The sequence below is a fragment of the Meles meles genome, chromosome 12 (genome assembly GCF_922984935.1).
Source record: "Meles meles chromosome 12, mMelMel3.1 paternal haplotype, whole genome shotgun sequence".
NCBI classification, from domain to species: domain Eukaryota; kingdom Metazoa; phylum Chordata; class Mammalia; order Carnivora; family Mustelidae; genus Meles; species Meles meles.
The window spans coordinates 11,237,886-11,258,262 of NC_060077.1; positions in this window are offsets into that span (position 1 = coordinate 11,237,886).

The window sequence follows — 20,377 nt, forward strand, 5'->3', positions numbered from 1 at the left end:
CCTGGGCGCACTGGAGGCAAGTTGTATACTCTAAGGTAAGTGCACGCAAGTCCCTTCTGCTTTCAAAACGTATAATCGCTCTTAAGGTTAAGTCCCATAAGTTTCAGCGAGTTCCTAGGTTAGGAAAGATCTTAGAACAAGGGCGGACTAGAAACATGTGGACACTCTGAGTTAAATTGAAGTGAACGCCCTTTTGCTTCCAAAACCTACAAACGCACAGAAGATGAACACTCTAAAATGGCAGTGTTTCTCCTCTGGAGGAAAGGTGTTCGAACAAGGGCGGTCTCTGGGCAGGTAGAAGACCCTGAGATAAGTGTCGGGCAATGGGCTCCTGCTTCCAAAACGTAAAATCACGATTAATACTAAAACCCATTCTAGCAGTGTTTTCCCAGTTAAGGAAAGAAGTTAGAACAAGGACGGTCTGACGATACTTGTATTCTCTGAGTGAAGAGAACACCCAGTCCCTTAGACTGCCAAAACGTATCATCGCTCTTTAGGTGAAGTCTCATTTGAGGCAGTGTGTTCGCAGTTCAAGAAAGAACACAGAGCAAAGGTGGACCACAAGCAGTTGTAAGCTCTAAGTAAAACCAGGCTATGGCCGTAGGCTTCCAAAACGTATAAAGGCTCTTACCGCGAGGAGGCCTATTCTGCCGCGTATTCCCAGTTCAGGAAAGAACTTGGAACAAGGGCAGACTAGAAACTAGTTGCATACTCTGAGATTAGTGCACGTCCAGTCCCTTACGCTTCCAATACGTATAAATGCTCTTACGGTAAACAGGCCTATGCGGCCGTGTGTTCCCAGTTCAGGAAAGACCTTAGAACAAGGGCAGACTAGGAGACAGTTGGATACTCTGAGTTAAGTGCACTTCAAATCCCTTATGCTTCGAAATGTTATAAACGCTCTTACGGCGAACAGGCCTATGCGGCCTTGTGTTCCCAGTTCAGGAAAAAACTTAGAACAAAGGTAGTCTAGAAGAAGGTTGAATACTCTGAGTTAAGTGCACGTCCAGTCCCTAAGGCTTCCAATACGAATAAATGCTCATAAGTTGAAGAGGCCTATGCGGTCGGGTGTTCCCAGTTCTGGAAAGACCTTAGAACAAGGGTAGATTGGAAGCCAGTAGAATACTCTGTGCTAAGTGCACGTCCAGTCCCTTAGACTTCCAAAATGTGTAAACACTCTTAAGGCGAACAGGCCTATGCAGCCGTGTGTTCCCAGTTCAGAAAAGAACTTAGTACAAGGGCAGACAAGAATCTTGTTGGATACTCTGAGTTAGGGCACACAACGACGCTTATGCTTAAAAAACCTAAACGCGATCTTCAAGTGAAGATTCACAAATGGCAGTTTGTTCCCAGTTACGGAATGAAGTTAGAACCTGGGCGCACTAGAGGCAAGTTGTATACTCTAAGGTAAGTGCACGCTGTCCCTTCTGCTGCCAAAACGTATAATCGCTCTTAAGGTTAAGTCCCATAAGTGGCAGCCAGTTCCTAGGTGAGGAAAGATCTTAGAACAAGGGCAGACTAGAAACATATTGGACACTCTGAGTTAAATTCAAGTGAAGGCCCTGATGCTTCCCAAACCTACAAATGCACTGAAGATGAACACTCCAAAATGGCAGTGTTTCTCCTGTGGAGGAAAAGTGTTCGAACAAGGGCGGTCTCTGGGCAGGTAGAAGACCCTGAGATAAGTGCTGGGCAATGCGCTTCTGCTTCCAAAAGGTAAAATCCCGGTTAATACTAAAACCCGTTCTAGCAGTGTTTTCCCAGTTAAGGAAAGAAGTTAGAACAAGGACGGTCTGACGATACTTGTATTCTCTGAGTGAAGAGCACACCCAGTCCCTTAGACTGCCAAAACGTATCATCGCTCTTTAGGTGAAGTCTCATTTGAGGCAGTGTGTTCGCAGTTCAAGAAAGAACACAGAGCAAAGGTCGACCACAAGCAGTTGTAAGCTCTAAGTAAAACCAGGCTATGGCTGTAGGCTTCCAAAACGTAGAAAGGCTCTTACTGCGAGGAGGCCTATTCTGCCGCATGTTCCCAGTTCAGGAAAGAACTTGGAACAAGGGCAGACTAGAAACTAGTTGCATACTCTGAGATTAGTGCACGTCCAGTCCCTTACGCTTCCAATACGTATAAATGCTCTTACGGTAAACAGGCCTATGCGGCCGTGTGTTCCCAGTTCAGGAAAGACCTTAGAACAAGGGCAGACTAGGAGACAGTTGGATACTCTGAGTTAAGTGCACTTCAAATCCCTTATGCTTCGAAATGTTATAAACGCTCTTACGGCGAACAGGCCTATGCGGCCTTGTGTTCCCAGTTCAGGAAAAAACTTAGAACAAAGGTAGTCTAGAAGAAGGTTGAATACTCTGAGTTAAGTGCACGTCCAGTCCCTAAGGCTTCCAATACGAATAAATGCTCATAAGTTGAAGAGGCCTATGCGGTCGGGTGTTCCCAGTTCTGGAAAGACCTTAGAACAAGGTAGATTGGAAGCCAGTAGAATACTCTGTGCTAAGTGCACGTCCAGTCCCTTAGACTTCCAAAATGTGTAAACACTCTTAAGGCGAACAGGCCTATGCGGCCGTGTGTTCCCAGTTCAGAAAAGAACTTAGTACAAGGGCAGACAAGAATCTTGTTGGATACTCTGAGTTAGGGCACACAACGACGCTTATGCTTAAAAAACCTAAACGCGATCTTCAAGTGAAGATTCACAAATGGCAGTTTGTTCCCAGTTACGGAATGAAGTTAGAACCTGGGCGCACTAGAGGCAAGTTGTATACTCTAAGGTAAGTGCACGCTGTCCCTTCTGCTGCCAAAACGTATAATCGCTCTTAAGGTTAAGTCCCATAAGTGGCAGCCAGTTCCTAGGTGAGGAAAGATCTTAGAACAAGGGCAGACTAGAAACATATTGGACACTCTGAGTTAAATTCAAGTGAAGGCCCTGATGCTTCCCAAACCTACAAATGCACTGAAGATGAACACTCCAAAATGGCAGTGTTTCTCCTGTGGAGGAAAAGTGTTCGAACAAGGGCGGTCTCTGGGCAGGTAGAAGACCCTGAGATAAGTGCTGGGCAATGCGCTTCTGCTTCCAAAAGGTAAAATCCCGGTTAATACTAAAACCCGTTCTAGCAGTGTTTTCCCAGTTAAGGAAAGAAGTTAGAACAAGGACGGTCTGACGATACTTGTATTCTCTGAGTGAAGAGCACACCCAGTCCCTTAGACTGCCAAAACGTATCATCGCTCTTTAGGTGAAGTCTCATTTGAGGCAGTGTGTTCGCAGTTCAAGAAAGAACACAGAGCAAAGGTCGACCACAAGCAGTTGTAAGCTCTAAGTAAAACCAGGCTATGGCTGTAGGCTTCCAAAACGTAGAAAGGCTCTTACTGCGAGGAGGCCTATTCTGCCGCATGTTCCCAGTTCAGGAAAGAACTTGGAACAAGGGCAGACTAGAAACTAGTTGCATACTCTGAGATTAGTGCACGTCCAGTCCCTTACGCTTCCAATACGTATGAATGCTCTTACGGCAAAGAGGCCTATGCGGCCGTGTGTTCCCAGTTCAGGAAAGACCTTAGAACAAGGGCAGAGTAGGAGCCAGATGGATACTCTGAGTTAAGTGCACTTCTAATCCCTTAGGCTTCCAAATGTTATAAACGCTCTTAAGGCGAACAGGCCTATGCGGCCTTGTGTTCCCAGTTCCGAAAAGAACTTAGTACAAGGGCAGACAAGAATCTTGCTGGATCATCTGAGTTAGGGCACACAACGACGCTTATGCTTCCAAAACCTAAACGCGATCTTCAAGTGAAGATTCACAAATGGCAGTTTGTTCCCAGTTATGGAATGAAGTTAGAACCTGGGCGCACTGAAGGCATGTTGAATACTCTAAGGTAATTGCACGCTGCCCCTTCTGCTGCCAAAACGTATAATCGCTCTTAAGGTTAAGTCCCATAAGTGGCAGCCAGTTCCTAGGTGAGGAAAGATCTTAGAACAAGGGCAGACTAGAAACATATTGGACACTCTGAGGTAAATTCACGTGAAGGCCCTGAGGCTTCCAAAACCTACAAACGCACTGAAGAGGAACACTCCTAAACGGCAGGGTTTCCCCAGTGGAGGAAAGGTGTTCGAACAAGGGCGTTCTCTAGGCAGGTAGGAGACCGTGAGTTAAGTGCTCGCCAATGCACTTCTGCTTCCAAAACGTAAAACCCGCTTCATTCTAAAACCCATTATGGCAGTGTTTTCCCAGTTGAGGAAAGAAGTTAGAAGGACGGTCTGAACGATGCTTGTATACTCTGAGTGAACAGCACACCCAGTCCCTTTGACTGGCAAAACGTATCATCGGTCTTTAGGTGAAGTCTCATTTGAGGCAGTGTGTTCGCAGTTCAGGAAAGAACTCAGAGCAAAGGCGGACGATAAGCATGCTGTAAGCTCTAAGTAAAATGCAGCCTAAGGCCCGTAGGCTTCCAAAACCTATAAAGGCTCTGACTGCGAGGAGGCCTATTCTGCCTTGTGTTCTCCATTCAGGAAAGAACATAGAACAAGGGCAGACTAGAAGCCAGTTGGATACTCTGAATTAAGTGCACTTCCAGTCCCTTATGCTTCCAAATCGTATCAATGCTCTTACGGTGAACAGGCCTATGCGGCCGTGTGTTCCCAGTTCAGGAAAGAACTTAGAACAAGGGTAGACTAGAAGCCCATTGAATACTCTGAGTTAAGTGCACGTCCAGTCCCTTGGGCTTCCAATAGTTATAAATGCTCATAAGCTGAAGAAGCCTATGCAGTCGTGTGTTCACAGTTCTCGAAAGAGCTTAGAACAAGGGAAGCCTGGACGCCAGTTGAATACTCTGAGTTAAGTGCACGTCCAGTCCCTTAGACTTCCAAAATGTTTAAACCCTCTTAATGCGAAGAAACCTATGCGTCCGTGTGTTCCCAGATCAGGAAAGAACTTAGAACAAGCGCACACTAGGAGCCAGTTGGATACTCTGATTAAGAGCACTTCTAGTACCTTAGGCTTCCAAATGTTATAAACGCTCTTAAGGCGAACAGACCTATGCGGCCGTGTGTTCCCAGTTCCGAAAAGAAATTAGTACAAGGGCAGACAAGAATCTTGTTGGATACTCTGAGTTAGGGCACAGAACGACGCTTATGCTTCCAAAACCTAAACGCGATCTTAAAGTGAAGATTCGCAAATGGCAGTTCCTTCCCAGTTTTGGAATTAAGTTAGAACCTGTGCACACAGGAGGCAAGCTGAATACTCTAAGGTAAGTGCACGTAAGACCCTTCTGCTGCCAAAACGTATAATCGCTTTTAAGGTTAAGTCCCATAAATGGCAGTGAGTTCCCAGGTGAGGAAAGATCTTAGAACAAGGGCAGACTAGAAACATGTTGGGGACTCTGAGTTAAATTGAAGTGAACGCCCTTTTGCTTCCAAAACCTACAAACGCACAGAAGATGAACACTCCAAAATGGCAGTGATTCTCCTGTGGAGGAAAGTTGTTCGAACAAGGGCGGTCTCTGGGCAGGTAGAATACTTTAGATAAGGGCCCGCCAATGCGCTTCTGCTTCCAAAACGTAAAATCCATTCTAGCAGTGTTTTCCCAGTTAAGGAAAGAAGTTAGAACAAGGACGGTCTGACGATACTTGTATTCTCTGCATGAAGAGCAACCCAGTCCCTTAGACTGCCAAAACGTATCATCGCTCTTTAGGTGAAGTCTCATTTGAGGCAGTGTGTTCGCAGTTCAAGAAAGAACGCAGAGCAAAGGTGGACCACAAGCAGTTGTAAGCTCTAAGTACAACCAGGCTAAGGCCGTAGGCTTCCAAAACGTAGAAAGGCTCTTCCTGCGAGGAGGCCTATTCTGCCGAGTGTTCCCAGTTCAGGAAAGAACTTGGAACAAGGGCAGACTAGAGACTAGTTGCATACTCTGAGATTAGTGCACGTCCAGTCCCTTACGCTTCCAATACGTATGAATGCTCTTACGGCAAAGAGGCCTATGCGGCCGTGTGTTCCCAGTTCAGGAAAGACCTTAGAACAAGGGCAGAGTAGGAGCCAGATGGATACTCTGAGTTAAGTGCACTTCTAATCCCTTAGGCTTCCAAATGTTATAAACGCTCTTAAGGCGAACAGGCCTATGCGGCCTTGTGTTCCCAGTTCCGAAAAGAACTTAGTACAAGGGCAGACAAGAATCTTGCTGGATCATCTGAGTTAGGGCACACAACGACGCTTATGCCTCCAAAACCTAAACGCGATCTTCAAGTGAAGATTCACAAATGGCAGTTTGTTCCCAGTTATGGAATGAAGTTAGAACCTGGGCGCACTGAAGGCATGTTGAATACTCTAAGGTAATTGCACGCTGTCCCTTCTGCTGCCAAAATGTATAATCGCTCATAAGGTTAAGTCCCATAAGTGGCAGCCAGTTCCTAGGTGAGGAAAGATCTTAGAACAAGGGCAGACTAGAAACATATTGGACACTCTGAGGTAAATTCACGTGAAGGCCCTGAGGCTTCCAAAACCTACAAACGCACTGAAGAGGAACACTCCTAAACGGCAGGGTTTCCCCAGTGGAGGAAAGGTGTTCGAACAAGGGCGTTCTCTAGACAGGTAGGAGACCGTGAGTTAAGTGCTCGCCAATGCACTTCTGCTTCCAAAACGTAAAACCCGCTTCATTCTAAAACCCATTCTGGCAGTGTTTTCCCAGTTGAGGAAAGAAGTTAGAAGGACGGTCTGAACGATGCTTGTATACTCTGAGTGAACAGCACACCCAGTCCCTTTGACTGGCAAAACGTATCATCGGTCTTTAGGTGAAGTCTCATTTGAGGCAGTGTGTTCGCAGTTCAGGAAAGAACTCAGAGCAAAGGCGGACGATAAGCATGCTGTAAGCTCTAAGTAAAATGCAGGCTAAGGCCCGGAGGCTTCCAAAACCTATAAAAGCTCTTACAGCGAGGAGGCCTATTCTGCCTTGTCTTCTCCATTCAGGAAAGAACATAGAACAAGGGCAGACTAGAAGCCAGTTGGATACTCTGAGTTAAGTGCACGTCCAGTCCCTTATGCTTCCAAATCGTATCAATGCTCTTACAGCGAACAGGCCTATGCGGCCGTGTGTTCCTAGTTCAGGAAAGAACTTAGAACAAAGGTAGGCTAGAAGCCCGTTGAATACTCTGAGTTAAGTGCACTTCCAGTCCCTAAGGCTTCCAATACGTAAAAATGCTCGTAAGGTGAAGAGGCCTATGTGGTCGTGTGTTCCCAGTTCTCGAAAGAACTTAGAACAAGGAAAGACTGGAAGCCAGCTGAATATTCTGAGTTAAGTGCACGTCCAGTCCCTTAGACTTCCAAAATGTGTAAAACTCTTAAGGCGACGAGGCCTATGTGGCTGTGTGTTCCCAGTACAGGAAGGATTTAGAACAAGGGCAGATAGACGCCAGTTGGATACTCTGAGTTAAGTGCACTTCCAGTCCCTTATGCTTCAAATTCGTATCAATGTTCTTACGGGGAACAGGTCTATGCGGACATGTGTTCCCAGTTCAGGAAAGAACTGAGAACAAGGGCAGACTAGAAGCCAGTTGAATTCTCTGAGTTAAGTGCACGTCCAATCCCCAAGGCTTCCAATACGTATAAATGCTCATAAGGTAAAGAGGCCTATGCCGTCGTGAGTTCCCAGTTCTTGAAAGAACTTAGAACAAGGGAAGACTGGAAGCCACCTGAATACTCTGAGTTAAGTGCACGTCCAGTCCCTTAGACTTCCAAAATGTGAAAACCCTCTTAAGGCGAACAGGCCTATGCAGCCGTGTGTTCCCAGTTCAGGAAAGAACTTAGAACAAAGGTAGACTAGGAGCCAGTTGGATACTCGGAGTTAAGTGCACGTCCAGTCCCTATGCTTCCAATACGTTTAAATGTCCTTAAGGCAAAGAGGCCTATGCGGCCTTGTGTTCACAGTTCAGGAAAGACCTTAGAACAAGGGCAGACTAGGAGCCAGTTGGATACTCTGGGTTTAGTGCAATTCTAATCCCTTAAGCTTCCAAGTGTTATAAACGCTCTTAAGGCGAACAGGCCTATGCGACCGTGTGTTCCAGTTCAGGATAGAACTTTAGTACAAGGGCAGACAAGAATCTTGTTGGATACTCTGAGTTAGGGCACACAACGACGCTTATTCTTCCAAAACCTAAACGCGATCTTAAAGTGAAGACTCACAAAAGGCAGTTTGTTCCCAGTTACGGAATGAATTAGAACCTGGGCGCACTGGAGGCAAGTTGTATACTCTAAGGTAAGTGCACGCAAGTCCCTTCTGCTTTCAAAACGTATAATCGCTCTTAAGGTTAAGTCCCATAAGTTTCAGCGAGTTCCTAGGTTAGGAAAGATCTTAGAACAAGGGCGGACTAGAAACATGTGGACACTCTGAGTTAAATTGAAGTGAACGCCCTTTTGCTTCCAAAACCTACAAACGCACAGAAGATGAACACTCTAAAATGGCAGTGTTTCTCCTCTGGAGGAAAGGTGTTCGAACAAGGGCGGTCTCTGGGCAGGTAGAAGACCCTGAGATAAGTGTCGGGCAATGGGCTCCTGCTTCCAAAACGTAAAATCACGATTAATACTAAAACCCATTCTAGCAGTGTTTTCCCAGTTAAGGAAAGAAGTTAGAACAAGGACGGTCTGACGATACTTGTATTCTCTGAGTGAAGAGAACACCCAGTCCCTTAGACTGCCAAAACGTATCATCGCTCTTTAGGTGAAGTCTCATTTGAGGCAGTGTGTTCGCAGTTCAAGAAAGAACACAGAGCAAAGGTGGACCACAAGCAGTTGTAAGCTCTAAGTAAAACCAGGCTATGGCCGTAGGCTTCCAAAACGTATAAAGGCTCTTACCGCGAGGAGGCCTATTCTGCCGCGTATTCCCAGTTCAGGAAAGAACTTGGAACAAGGGCAGACTAGAAACTAGTTGCATACTCTGAGATTAGTGCACGTCCAGTCCCTTACGCTTCCAATACGTATAAATGCTCTTACGGTAAACAGGCCTATGCGGCCGTGTGTTCCCAGTTCAGGAAAGACCTTAGAACAAGGGCAGACTAGGAGACAGTTGGATACTCTGAGTTAAGTGCACTTCAAATCCCTTATGCTTCGAAATGTTATAAACGCTCTTACGGCGAACAGGCCTATGCGGCCTTGTGTTCCCAGTTCAGGAAAAAACTTAGAACAAAGGTAGTCTAGAAGAAGGTTGAATACTCTGAGTTAAGTGCACGTCCAGTCCCTAAGGCTTCCAATACGAATAAATGCTCATAAGTTGAAGAGGCCTATGCGGTCGGGTGTTCCCAGTTCTGGAAAGACCTTAGAACAAGGGTAGATTGGAAGCCAGTAGAATACTCTGTGCTAAGTGCACGTCCAGTCCCTTAGACTTCCAAAATGTGTAAACACTCTTAAGGCGAACAGGCCTATGCAGCCGTGTGTTCCCAGTTCAGAAAAGAACTTAGTACAAGGGCAGACAAGAATCTTGTTGGATACTCTGAGTTAGGGCACACAACGACGCTTATGCTTAAAAAACCTAAACGCGATCTTCAAGTGAAGATTCACAAATGGCAGTTTGTTCCCAGTTACGGAATGAAGTTAGAACCTGGGCGCACTAGAGGCAAGTTGTATACTCTAAGGTAAGTGCACGCTGTCCCTTCTGCTGCCAAAACGTATAATCGCTCTTAAGGTTAAGTCCCATAAGTGGCAGCCAGTTCCTAGGTGAGGAAAGATCTTAGAACAAGGGCAGACTAGAAACATATTGGACACTCTGAGTTAAATTCAAGTGAAGGCCCTGATGCTTCCCAAACCTACAAATGCACTGAAGATGAACACTCCAAAATGGCAGTGTTTCTCCTGTGGAGGAAAAGTGTTCGAACAAGGGCGGTCTCTGGGCAGGTAGAAGACCCTGAGATAAGTGCTGGGCAATGCGCTTCTGCTTCCAAAAGGTAAAATCCCGGTTAATACTAAAACCCGTTCTAGCAGTGTTTTCCCAGTTAAGGAAAGAAGTTAGAACAAGGACGGTCTGACGATACTTGTATTCTCTGAGTGAAGAGCACACCCAGTCCCTTAGACTGCCAAAACGTATCATCGCTCTTTAGGTGAAGTCTCATTTGAGGCAGTGTGTTCGCAGTTCAAGAAAGAACACAGAGCAAAGGTCGACCACAAGCAGTTGTAAGCTCTAAGTAAAACCAGGCTATGGCTGTAGGCTTCCAAAACGTAGAAAGGCTCTTACTGCGAGGAGGCCTATTCTGCCGCATGTTCCCAGTTCAGGAAAGAACTTGGAACAAGGGCAGACTAGAAACTAGTTGCATACTCTGAGATTAGTGCACGTCCAGTCCCTTACGCTTCCAATACGTATAAATGCTCTTACGGTAAACAGGCCTATGCGGCCGTGTGTTCCCAGTTCAGGAAAGACCTTAGAACAAGGGCAGACTAGGAGACAGTTGGATACTCTGAGTTAAGTGCACTTCAAATCCCTTATGCTTCGAAATGTTATAAACGCTCTTACGGCGAACAGGCCTATGCGGCCTTGTGTTCCCAGTTCAGGAAAAAACTTAGAACAAAGGTAGTCTAGAAGAAGGTTGAATACTCTGAGTTAAGTGCACGTCCAGTCCCTAAGGCTTCCAATACGAATAAATGCTCATAAGTTGAAGAGGCCTATGCGGTCGGGTGTTCCCAGTTCTGGAAAGACCTTAGAACAAGGTAGATTGGAAGCCAGTAGAATACTCTGTGCTAAGTGCACGTCCAGTCCCTTAGACTTCCAAAATGTGTAAACACTCTTAAGGCGAACAGGCCTATGCGGCCGTGTGTTCCCAGTTCAGAAAAGAACTTAGTACAAGGGCAGACAAGAATCTTGTTGGATACTCTGAGTTAGGGCACACAACGACGCTTATGCTTAAAAAACCTAAACGCGATCTTCAAGTGAAGATTCACAAATGGCAGTTTGTTCCCAGTTACGGAATGAAGTTAGAACCTGGGCGCACTAGAGGCAAGTTGTATACTCTAAGGTAAGTGCACGCTGTCCCTTCTGCTGCCAAAACGTATAATCGCTCTTAAGGTTAAGTCCCATAAGTGGCAGCCAGTTCCTAGGTGAGGAAAGATCTTAGAACAAGGGCAGACTAGAAACATATTGGACACTCTGAGTTAAATTCAAGTGAAGGCCCTGATGCTTCCCAAACCTACAAATGCACTGAAGATGAACACTCCAAAATGGCAGTGTTTCTCCTGTGGAGGAAAAGTGTTCGAACAAGGGCGGTCTCTGGGCAGGTAGAAGACCCTGAGATAAGTGCTGGGCAATGCGCTTCTGCTTCCAAAAGGTAAAATCCCGGTTAATACTAAAACCCGTTCTAGCAGTGTTTTCCCAGTTAAGGAAAGAAGTTAGAACAAGGACGGTCTGACGATACTTGTATTCTCTGAGTGAAGAGCACACCCAGTCCCTTAGACTGCCAAAACGTATCATCGCTCTTTAGGTGAAGTCTCATTTGAGGCAGTGTGTTCGCAGTTCAAGAAAGAACACAGAGCAAAGGTCGACCACAAGCAGTTGTAAGCTCTAAGTAAAACCAGGCTATGGCTGTAGGCTTCCAAAACGTAGAAAGGCTCTTACTGCGAGGAGGCCTATTCTGCCGCATGTTCCCAGTTCAGGAAAGAACTTGGAACAAGGGCAGACTAGAAACTAGTTGCATACTCAGATTAGTGCACGTCCAGTCCCTTACGCTTCCAATACGTATGAATGCTCTTACGGCAAAGAGGCCTATGCGGCCGTGTGTTCCCAGTTCAGGAAAGACCTTAGAACAAGGGCAGAGTAGGAGCCAGATGGATACTCTGAGTTAAGTGCACTTCTAATCCCTTAGGCTTCCAAATGTTATAAACGCTCTTAAGGCGAACAGGCCTATGCGGCCTTGTGTTCCCAGTTCCGAAAAGAACTTAGTACAAGGGCAGACAAGAATCTTGCTGGATCATCTGAGTTAGGGCACACAACGACGCTTATGCTTCCAAAACCTAAACGCGATCTTCAAGTGAAGATTCACAAATGGCAGTTTGTTCCCAGTTATGGAATGAAGTTAGAACCTGGGCGCACTGAAGGCATGTTGAATACTCTAAGGTAATTGCACGCTGCCCCTTCTGCTGCCAAAACGTATAATCGCTCTTAAGGTTAAGTCCCATAAGTGGCAGCCAGTTCCTAGGTGAGGAAAGATCTTAGAACAAGGGCAGACTAGAAACATATTGGACACTCTGAGGTAAATTCACGTGAAGGCCCTGAGGCTTCCAAAACCTACAAACGCACTGAAGAGGAACACTCCTAAACGGCAGGGTTTCCCCAGTGGAGGAAAGGTGTTCGAACAAGGGCGTTCTCTAGGCAGGTAGGAGACCGTGAGTTAAGTGCTCGCCAATGCACTTCTGCTTCCAAAACGTAAAACCCGCTTCATTCTAAAACCCATTATGGCAGTGTTTTCCCAGTTGAGGAAAGAAGTTAGAAGGACGGTCTGAACGATGCTTGTATACTCTGAGTGAACAGCACACCCAGTCCCTTTGACTGGCAAAACGTATCATCGGTCTTTAGGTGAAGTCTCATTTGAGGCAGTGTGTTCGCAGTTCAGGAAAGAACTCAGAGCAAAGGCGGACGATAAGCATGCTGTAAGCTCTAAGTAAAATGCAGCCTAAGGCCCGTAGGCTTCCAAAACCTATAAAGGCTCTGACTGCGAGGAGGCCTATTCTGCCTTGTGTTCTCCATTCAGGAAAGAACATAGAACAAGGGCAGACTAGAAGCCAGTTGGATACTCTGAATTAAGTGCACTTCCAGTCCCTTATGCTTCCAAATCGTATCAATGCTCTTACGGTGAACAGGCCTATGCGGCCGTGTGTTCCCAGTTCAGGAAAGAACTTAGAACAAGGGTAGACTAGAAGCCCATTGAATACTCTGAGTTAAGTGCACGTCCAGTCCCTTGGGCTTCCAATAGTTATAAATGCTCATAAGCTGAAGAAGCCTATGCAGTCGTGTGTTCACAGTTCTCGAAAGAGCTTAGAACAAGGGAAGCCTGGACGCCAGTTGAATACTCTGAGTTAAGTGCACGTCCAGTCCCTTAGACTTCCAAAATGTTTAAACCCTCTTAATGCGAAGAAACCTATGCGTCCGTGTGTTCCCAGATCAGGAAAGAACTTAGAACAAGCGCACACTAGGAGCCAGTTGGATACTCTGATTAAGAGCACTTCTAGTACCTTAGGCTTCCAAATGTTATAAACGCTCTTAAGGCGAACAGACCTATGCGGCCGTGTGTTCCCAGTTCCGAAAAGAAATTAGTACAAGGGCAGACAAGAATCTTGTTGGATACTCTGAGTTAGGGCACAGAACGACGCTTATGCTTCCAAAACCTAAACGCGATCTTAAAGTGAAGATTCGCAAATGGCAGTTTCTTCCCAGTTTTGGAATTAAGTTAGAACCTGTGCACACAGGAGGCAAGCTGAATACTCTAAGGTAAGTGCACGTAAGACCCTTCTGCTGCCAAAACGTATAATCGCTTTTAAGGTTAAGTCCCATAAATGGCAGTGAGTTCCCAGGTGAGGAAAGATCTTAGAACAAGGGCAGACTAGAAACATGTTGGGGACTCTGAGTTAAATTGAAGTGAACGCCCTTTTGCTTCCAAAACCTACAAACGCACAGAAGATGAACACTCCAAAATGGCAGTGATTCTCCTGTGGAGGAAAGTTGTTCGAACAAGGGCGGTCTCTGGGCAGGTAGAATACTTTAGATAAGGGCCCGCCAATGCGCTTCTGCTTCCAAAACGTAAAATCCATTCTAGCAGTGTTTTCCCAGTTAAGGAAAGAAGTTAGAACAAGGACGGTCTGACGATACTTGTATTCTCTGCATGAAGAGCAACCCAGTCCCTTAGACTGCCAAAACGTATCATCGCTCTTTAGGTGAAGTCTCATTTGAGGCAGTGTGTTCGCAGTTCAAGAAAGAACGCAGAGCAAAGGTGGACCACAAGCAGTTGTAAGCTCTAAGTACAACCAGACTAAGGCCGTAGGCTTCCAAAACGTAGAAAGGCTCTTCCTGCGAGGAGGCCTATTCTGCCGAGTGTTCCCAGTTCAGGAAAGAACTTGGAACAAGGGCAGACTAGAGACTAGTTGCATACTCTGAGATTAGTGCACGTCCAGTCCCTTACGCTTCCAATACGTATGAATGCTCTTACGGCAAAGAGGCCTATGCGGCCGTGTGTTCCCAGTTCAGGAAAGACCTTAGAACAAGGGCAGAGTAGGAGCCAGATGGATACTCTGAGTTAAGTGCACTTCTAATCCCTTAGGCTTCCAAATGTTATAAACGCTCTTAAGGCGAACAGGCCTATGCGGCCTTGTGTTCCCAGTTCCGAAAAGAACTTAGTACAAGGGCAGACAAGAATCTTGCTGGATCATCTGAGTTAGGGCACACAACGACGCTTATGCCTCCAAAACCTAAACGCGATCTTCAAGTGAAGATTCACAAATGGCAGTTTGTTCCCAGTTATGGAATGAAGTTAGAACCTGGGCGCACTGAAGGCATGTTGAATACTCTAAGGTAATTGCACGCTGTCCCTTCTGCTGCCAAAACGTATAATCGCTCATAAGGTTAAGTCCCATAAGTGGCAGCCAGTTCCTAGGTGAGGAAAGATCTTAGAACAAGGGCAGACTAGAAACATATTGGACACTCTGAGGTAAATTCACGTGAAGGCCCTGAGGCTTCCAAAACCTACAAACGCACTGAAGAGGAACACTCCTAAACGGCAGGGTTTCCCCAGTGGAGGAAAGGTGTTCGAACAAGGGCGTTCTCTAGACAGGTAGGAGACCGTGAGTTAAGTGCTCGCCAATGCACTTCTGCTTCCAAAACGTAAAACCCGCTTCATTCTAAAACCCATTCTGGCAGTGTTTTCCCAGTTGAGGAAAGAAGTTAGAAGGACGGTCTGAACGATGCTTGTATACTCTGAGTGAACAGCACACCCAGTCCCTTTGACTGGCAAAACGTATCATCGGTCTTTAGGTGAAGTCTCATTTGAGGCAGTGTGTTCGCAGTTCAGGAAAGAACTCAGAGCAAAGGCGGACGATAAGCATGCTGTAAGCTCTAAGTAAAATGCAGGCTAAGGCCCGGAGGCTTCCAAAACCTATAAAAGCTCTTACGGCGAGGAGGCCTATTCTGCCTTGTCTTCTCCATTCAGGAAAGAACATAGAACAAGGGCAGACTAGAAGCCAGTTGGATACTCTGAGTTAAGTGCACGTCCAGTCCCTTATGCTTCCAAATCGTATCAATGCTCTTACAGCGAACAGGCCTATGCGGCCGTGTGTTCCTAGTTCAGGAAAGAACTTAGAACAAAGGTAGGCTAGAAGCCCGTTGAATACTCTGAGTTAAGTGCACTTCCAGTCCCTAAGGCTTCCAATACGTAAAAATGCTCGTAAGGTGAAGAGGCCTATGTGGTCGTGTGTTCCCAGTTCTCGAAAGAACTTAGAACAAGGAAAGACTGGAAGCCAGCTGAATATTCTGAGTTAAGTGCACGTCCAGTCCCTTAGACTTCCAAAATGTGTAAAACTCTTAAGGCGACGAGGCCTATGTGGCTGTGTGTTCCCAGTACAGGAAGGATTTAGAACAAGGGCAGATAGACGCCAGTTGGATACTCTGAGTTAAGTGCACTTCCAGTCCCTTATGCTTCAAATTCGTATCAATGTTCTTACGGGGAACAGGTCTATGCGGACATGTGTTCCCAGTTCAGGAAAGAACTGAGAACAAGGGCAGACTAGAAGCCAGTTGAATTCTCTGAGTTAAGTGCACGTCCAATCCCCAAGGCTTCCAATACGTATAAATGCTCATAAGGTAAAGAGGCCTATGCCGTCGTGAGTTCCCAGTTCTTGAAAGAACTTAGAACAAGGGAAGACTGGAAGCCACCTGAATACTCTGAGTTAAGTGCACGTCCAGTCCCTTAGACTTCCAAAATGTGAAAACCCTCTTAAGGCGAACAGGCCTATGCAGCCGTGTGTTCCCAGTTCAGGAAAGAACTTAGAACAAAGGTAGACTAGGAGCCAGTTGGATACTCGGAGTTAAGTGCACGTCCAGTCCCTATGCTTCCAATACGTTTAAATGTCCTTAAGGCAAAGAGGCCTATGCGGCCTTGTGTTCACAGTTCAGGAAAGACCTTAGAACAAGGGCAGACTAGGAGCCAGTTGGATACTCTGGGTTTAGTGCAATTCTAATCCCTTAAGCTTCCAAGTGTTATAAACGCTCTTAAGGCGAACAGGCCTATGCGACCGTGTGTTCCAGTTCAGGATAGAACTTTAGTACAAGGGCAGACAAGAATCTTGTTGGATACTCTGAGTTAGGGCACACAACGACGCTTATTCTTCCAAAACCTAAACGCGATCTTAAAGTGAAGACTCACAAAAGGCAGTTTGTTCCCAGTTACGGAATGAATTAGAACCTGGGCGCACTGGAGGCAAGTTGTATACTCTAAGGTAAGTGCACGCAAGTCCCTTCTGCTTTCAAAACGTATAATCGCTCTTAAGGTTAAGTCCCATAAGTTTCAGCGAGTTCCTAGGTTAGGAAAGATCTTAGAACAAGGGCGGACTAGAAACATGTGGACACTCTGAGTTAAATTGAAGTGAACGCCCTTTTGCTTCCAAAACCTACAAACGCACAGAAGATGAACACTCTAAAATGGCAGTGTTTCTCCTCTGGAGGAAAGGTGTTCGAACAAGGGCGGTCTCTGGGCAGGTAGAAGACCCTGAGATAAGTGTCGGGCAATGGGCTCCTGCTTCCAAAACGTAAAATCACGATTAATACTAAAACCCATTCTAGCAGTGTTTTCCCAGTTAAGGAAAGAAGTTAGAACAAGGACGGTCTGACGATACTTGTATTCTCTGAGTGAAGAGAACACCCAGTCCCTTAGACTGCCAAAACGTATCATCGCTCTTTAGGTGAAGTCTCATTTGAGGCAGTGTGTTCGCAGTTCAAGAAAGAACACAGAGCAAAGGTGGACCACAAGCAGTTGTAAGCTCTAAGTAAAACCAGGCTATGGCCGTAGGCTTCCAAAACGTATAAAGGCTCTTACCGCGAGGAGGCCTATTCTGCCGCGTATTCCCAGTTCAGGAAAGAACTTGGAACAAGGGCAGACTAGAAACTAGTTGCATACTCTGAGATTAGTGCACGTCCAGTCCCTTACGCTTCCAATACGTATAAATGCTCTTACGGTAAACAGGCCTATGCGGCCGTGTGTTCCCAGTTCAGGAAAGACCTTAGAACAAGGGCAGACTAGGAGACAGTTGGATACTCTGAGTTAAGTGCACTTCAAATCCCTTATGCTTCGAAATGTTATAAACGCTCTTACGGCGAACAGGCCTATGCGGCCTTGTGTTCCCAGTTCAGGAAAAAACTTAGAACAAAGGTAGTCTAGAAGAAGGTTGAATACTCTGAGTTAAGTGCACGTCCAGTCCCTAAGGCTTCCAATACGAATAAATGCTCATAAGTTGAAGAGGCCTATGCGGTCGGGTGTTCCCAGTTCTGGAAAGACCTTAGAACAAGGGTAGATTGGAAGCCAGTAGAATACTCTGTGCTAAGTGCACGTCCAGTCCCTTAGACTTCCAAAATGTGTAAACACTCTTAAGGCGAACAGGCCTATGCAGCCGTGTGTTCCCAGTTCAGAAAAGAACTTAGTACAAGGGCAGACAAGAATCTTGTTGGATACTCTGAGTTAGGGCACACAACGACGCTTATGCTTAAAAAACCTAAACGCGATCTTCAAGTGAAGATTCACAAATGGCAGTTTGTTCCCAGTTACGGAATGAAGTTAGAACCTGGGCGCACTAGAGGCAAGTTGTATACTCTAAGGTAAGTGCACGCTGTCCCTTCTGCTGCCAAAACGTATAATCGCTCTTAAGGTTAAGTCCCATAAGTGGCAGCCAGTTCCTAGGTGAGGAAAGATCTTAGAACAAGGGCAGACTAGAAACATATTGGACACTCTGAGTTAAATTCAAGTGAAGGCCCTGATGCTTCCCAAACCTACAAATGCACTGAAGATGAACACTCCAAAATGGCAGTGTTTCTCCTGTGGAGGAAAAGTGTTCGAACAAGGGCGGTCTCTGGGCAGGTAGAAGACCCTGAGATAAGTGCTGGGCAATGCGCTTCTGCTTCCAAAAGGTAAAATCCCGGTTAATACTAAAACCCGTTCTAGCAGTGTTTTCCCAGTTAAGGAAAGAAGTTAGAACAAGGACGGTCTGACGATACTTGTATTCTCTGAGTGAAGAGCACACCCAGTCCCTTAGACTGCCAAAACGTATCATCGCTCTTTAGGTGAAGTCTCATTTGAGGCAGTGTGTTCGCAGTTCAAGAAAGAACACAGAGCAAAGGTCGACCACAAGCAGTTGTAAGCTCTAAGTAAAACCAGGCTATGGCTGTAGGCTTCCAAAACGTAGAAAGGCTCTTACTGCGAGGAGGCCTATTCTGCCGCATGTTCCCAGTTCAGGAAAGAACTTGGAACAAGGGCAGACTAGAAACTAGTTGCATACTCTGAGATTAGTGCACGTCCAGTCCCTTACGCTTCCAATACGTATAAATGCTCTTACGGTAAACAGGCCTATGCGGCCGTGTGTTCCCAGTTCAGGAAAGACCTTAGAACAAGGGCAGACTAGGAGACAGTTGGATACTCTGAGTTAAGTGCACTTCAAATCCCTTATGCTTCGAAATGTTATAAACGCTCTTACGGCGAACAGGCCTATGCGGCCTTGTGTTCCCAGTTCAGGAAAAAACTTAGAACAAAGGTAGTCTAGAAGAAGGTTGAATACTCTGAGTTAAGTGCACGTCCAGTCCCTAAGGCTTCCAATACGAATAAATGCTCATAAGTTGAAGAGGCCTATGCGGTCGGGTGTTCCCAGTTCTGGAAAGACCTTAGAACAAGGTAGATTGGAAGCCAGTAGAATACTCTGTGCTAAGTGCACGTCCAGTCCCTTAGACTTCCAAAATGTGTAAACACTCTTAAGGCGAACAGGCCTATGCGGCCGTGTGTTCCCAGTTCAGAAAAGAACTTAGTACAAGGGCAGACAAGAATCTTGTTGGATACTCTGAGTTAGGGCACACAACGACGCTTATGCTTAAAAAACCTAAACGCGATCTTCAAGTGAAGATTCACAAATGGCAGTTTGTTCCCAGTTACGGAATGAAGTTAGAACCTGGGCGCACTAGAGGCAAGTTGTATACTCTAAGGTAAGTGCACGCTGTCCCTTCTGCTGCCAAAACGTATAATCGCTCTTAAGGTTAAGTCCCATAAGTGGCAGCCAGTTCCTAGGTGAGGAAAGATCTTAGAACAAGGGCAGACTAGAAACATATTGGACACTCTGAGTTAAATTCAAGTGAAGGCCCTGATGCTTCCCAAACCTACAAATGCACTGAAGATGAACACTCCAAAATGGCAGTGTTTCTCCTGTGGAGGAAAAGTGTTCGAACAAGGGCGGTCTCTGGGCAGGTAGAAGACCCTGAGATAAGTGCTGGGCAATGCGCTTCTGCTTCCAAAAGGTAAAATCCCGGTTAATACTAAAACCCGTTCTAGCAGTGTTTTCCCAGTTAAGGAAAGAAGTTAGAACAAGGACGGTCTGACGATACTTGTATTCTCTGAGTGAAGAGCACACCCAGTCCCTTAGACTGCCAAAACGTATCATCGCTCTTTAGGTGAAGTCTCATTTGAGGCAGTGTGTTCGCAGTTCAAGAAAGAACACAGAGCAAAGGTCGACCACAAGCAGTTGTAAGCTCTAAGTAAAACCAGGCTATGGCTGTAGGCTTCCAAAACGTAGAAAGGCTCTTACTGCGAGGAGGCCTATTCTGCCGCATGTTCCCAGTTCAGGAAAGAACTTGGAACAAGGGCAGACTAGAAACTAGTTGCATACTCAGATTAGTGCACGTCCAGTCCCTTACGCTTCCAATACGTATGAATGCTCTTACGGCAAAGAGGCCTATGCGGCCGTGTGTTCCCAGTTCAGGAAAGACCTTAGAACAAGGGCAGAGTAGGAGCCAGATGGATACTCTGAGTTAAGTGCACTTCTAATCCCTTAGGCTTCCAAATGTTATAAACGCTCTTAAGGCGAACAGGCCTATGCGGCCTTGTGTTCCCAGTTCCGAAAAGAACTTAGTACAAGGGCAGACAAGAATCTTGCTGGATCATCTGAGTTAGGGCACACAACGACGCTTATGCTTCCAAAACCTAAACGCGATCTTCAAGTGAAGATTCACAAATGGCAGTTTGTTCCCAGTTATGGAATGAAGTTAGAACCTGGGCGCACTGAAGGCATGTTGAATACTCTAAGGTAATTGCACGCTGCCCCTTCTGCTGCCAAAACGTATAATCGCTCTTAAGGTTAAGTCCCATAAGTGGCAGCCAGTTCCTAGGTGAGGAAAGATC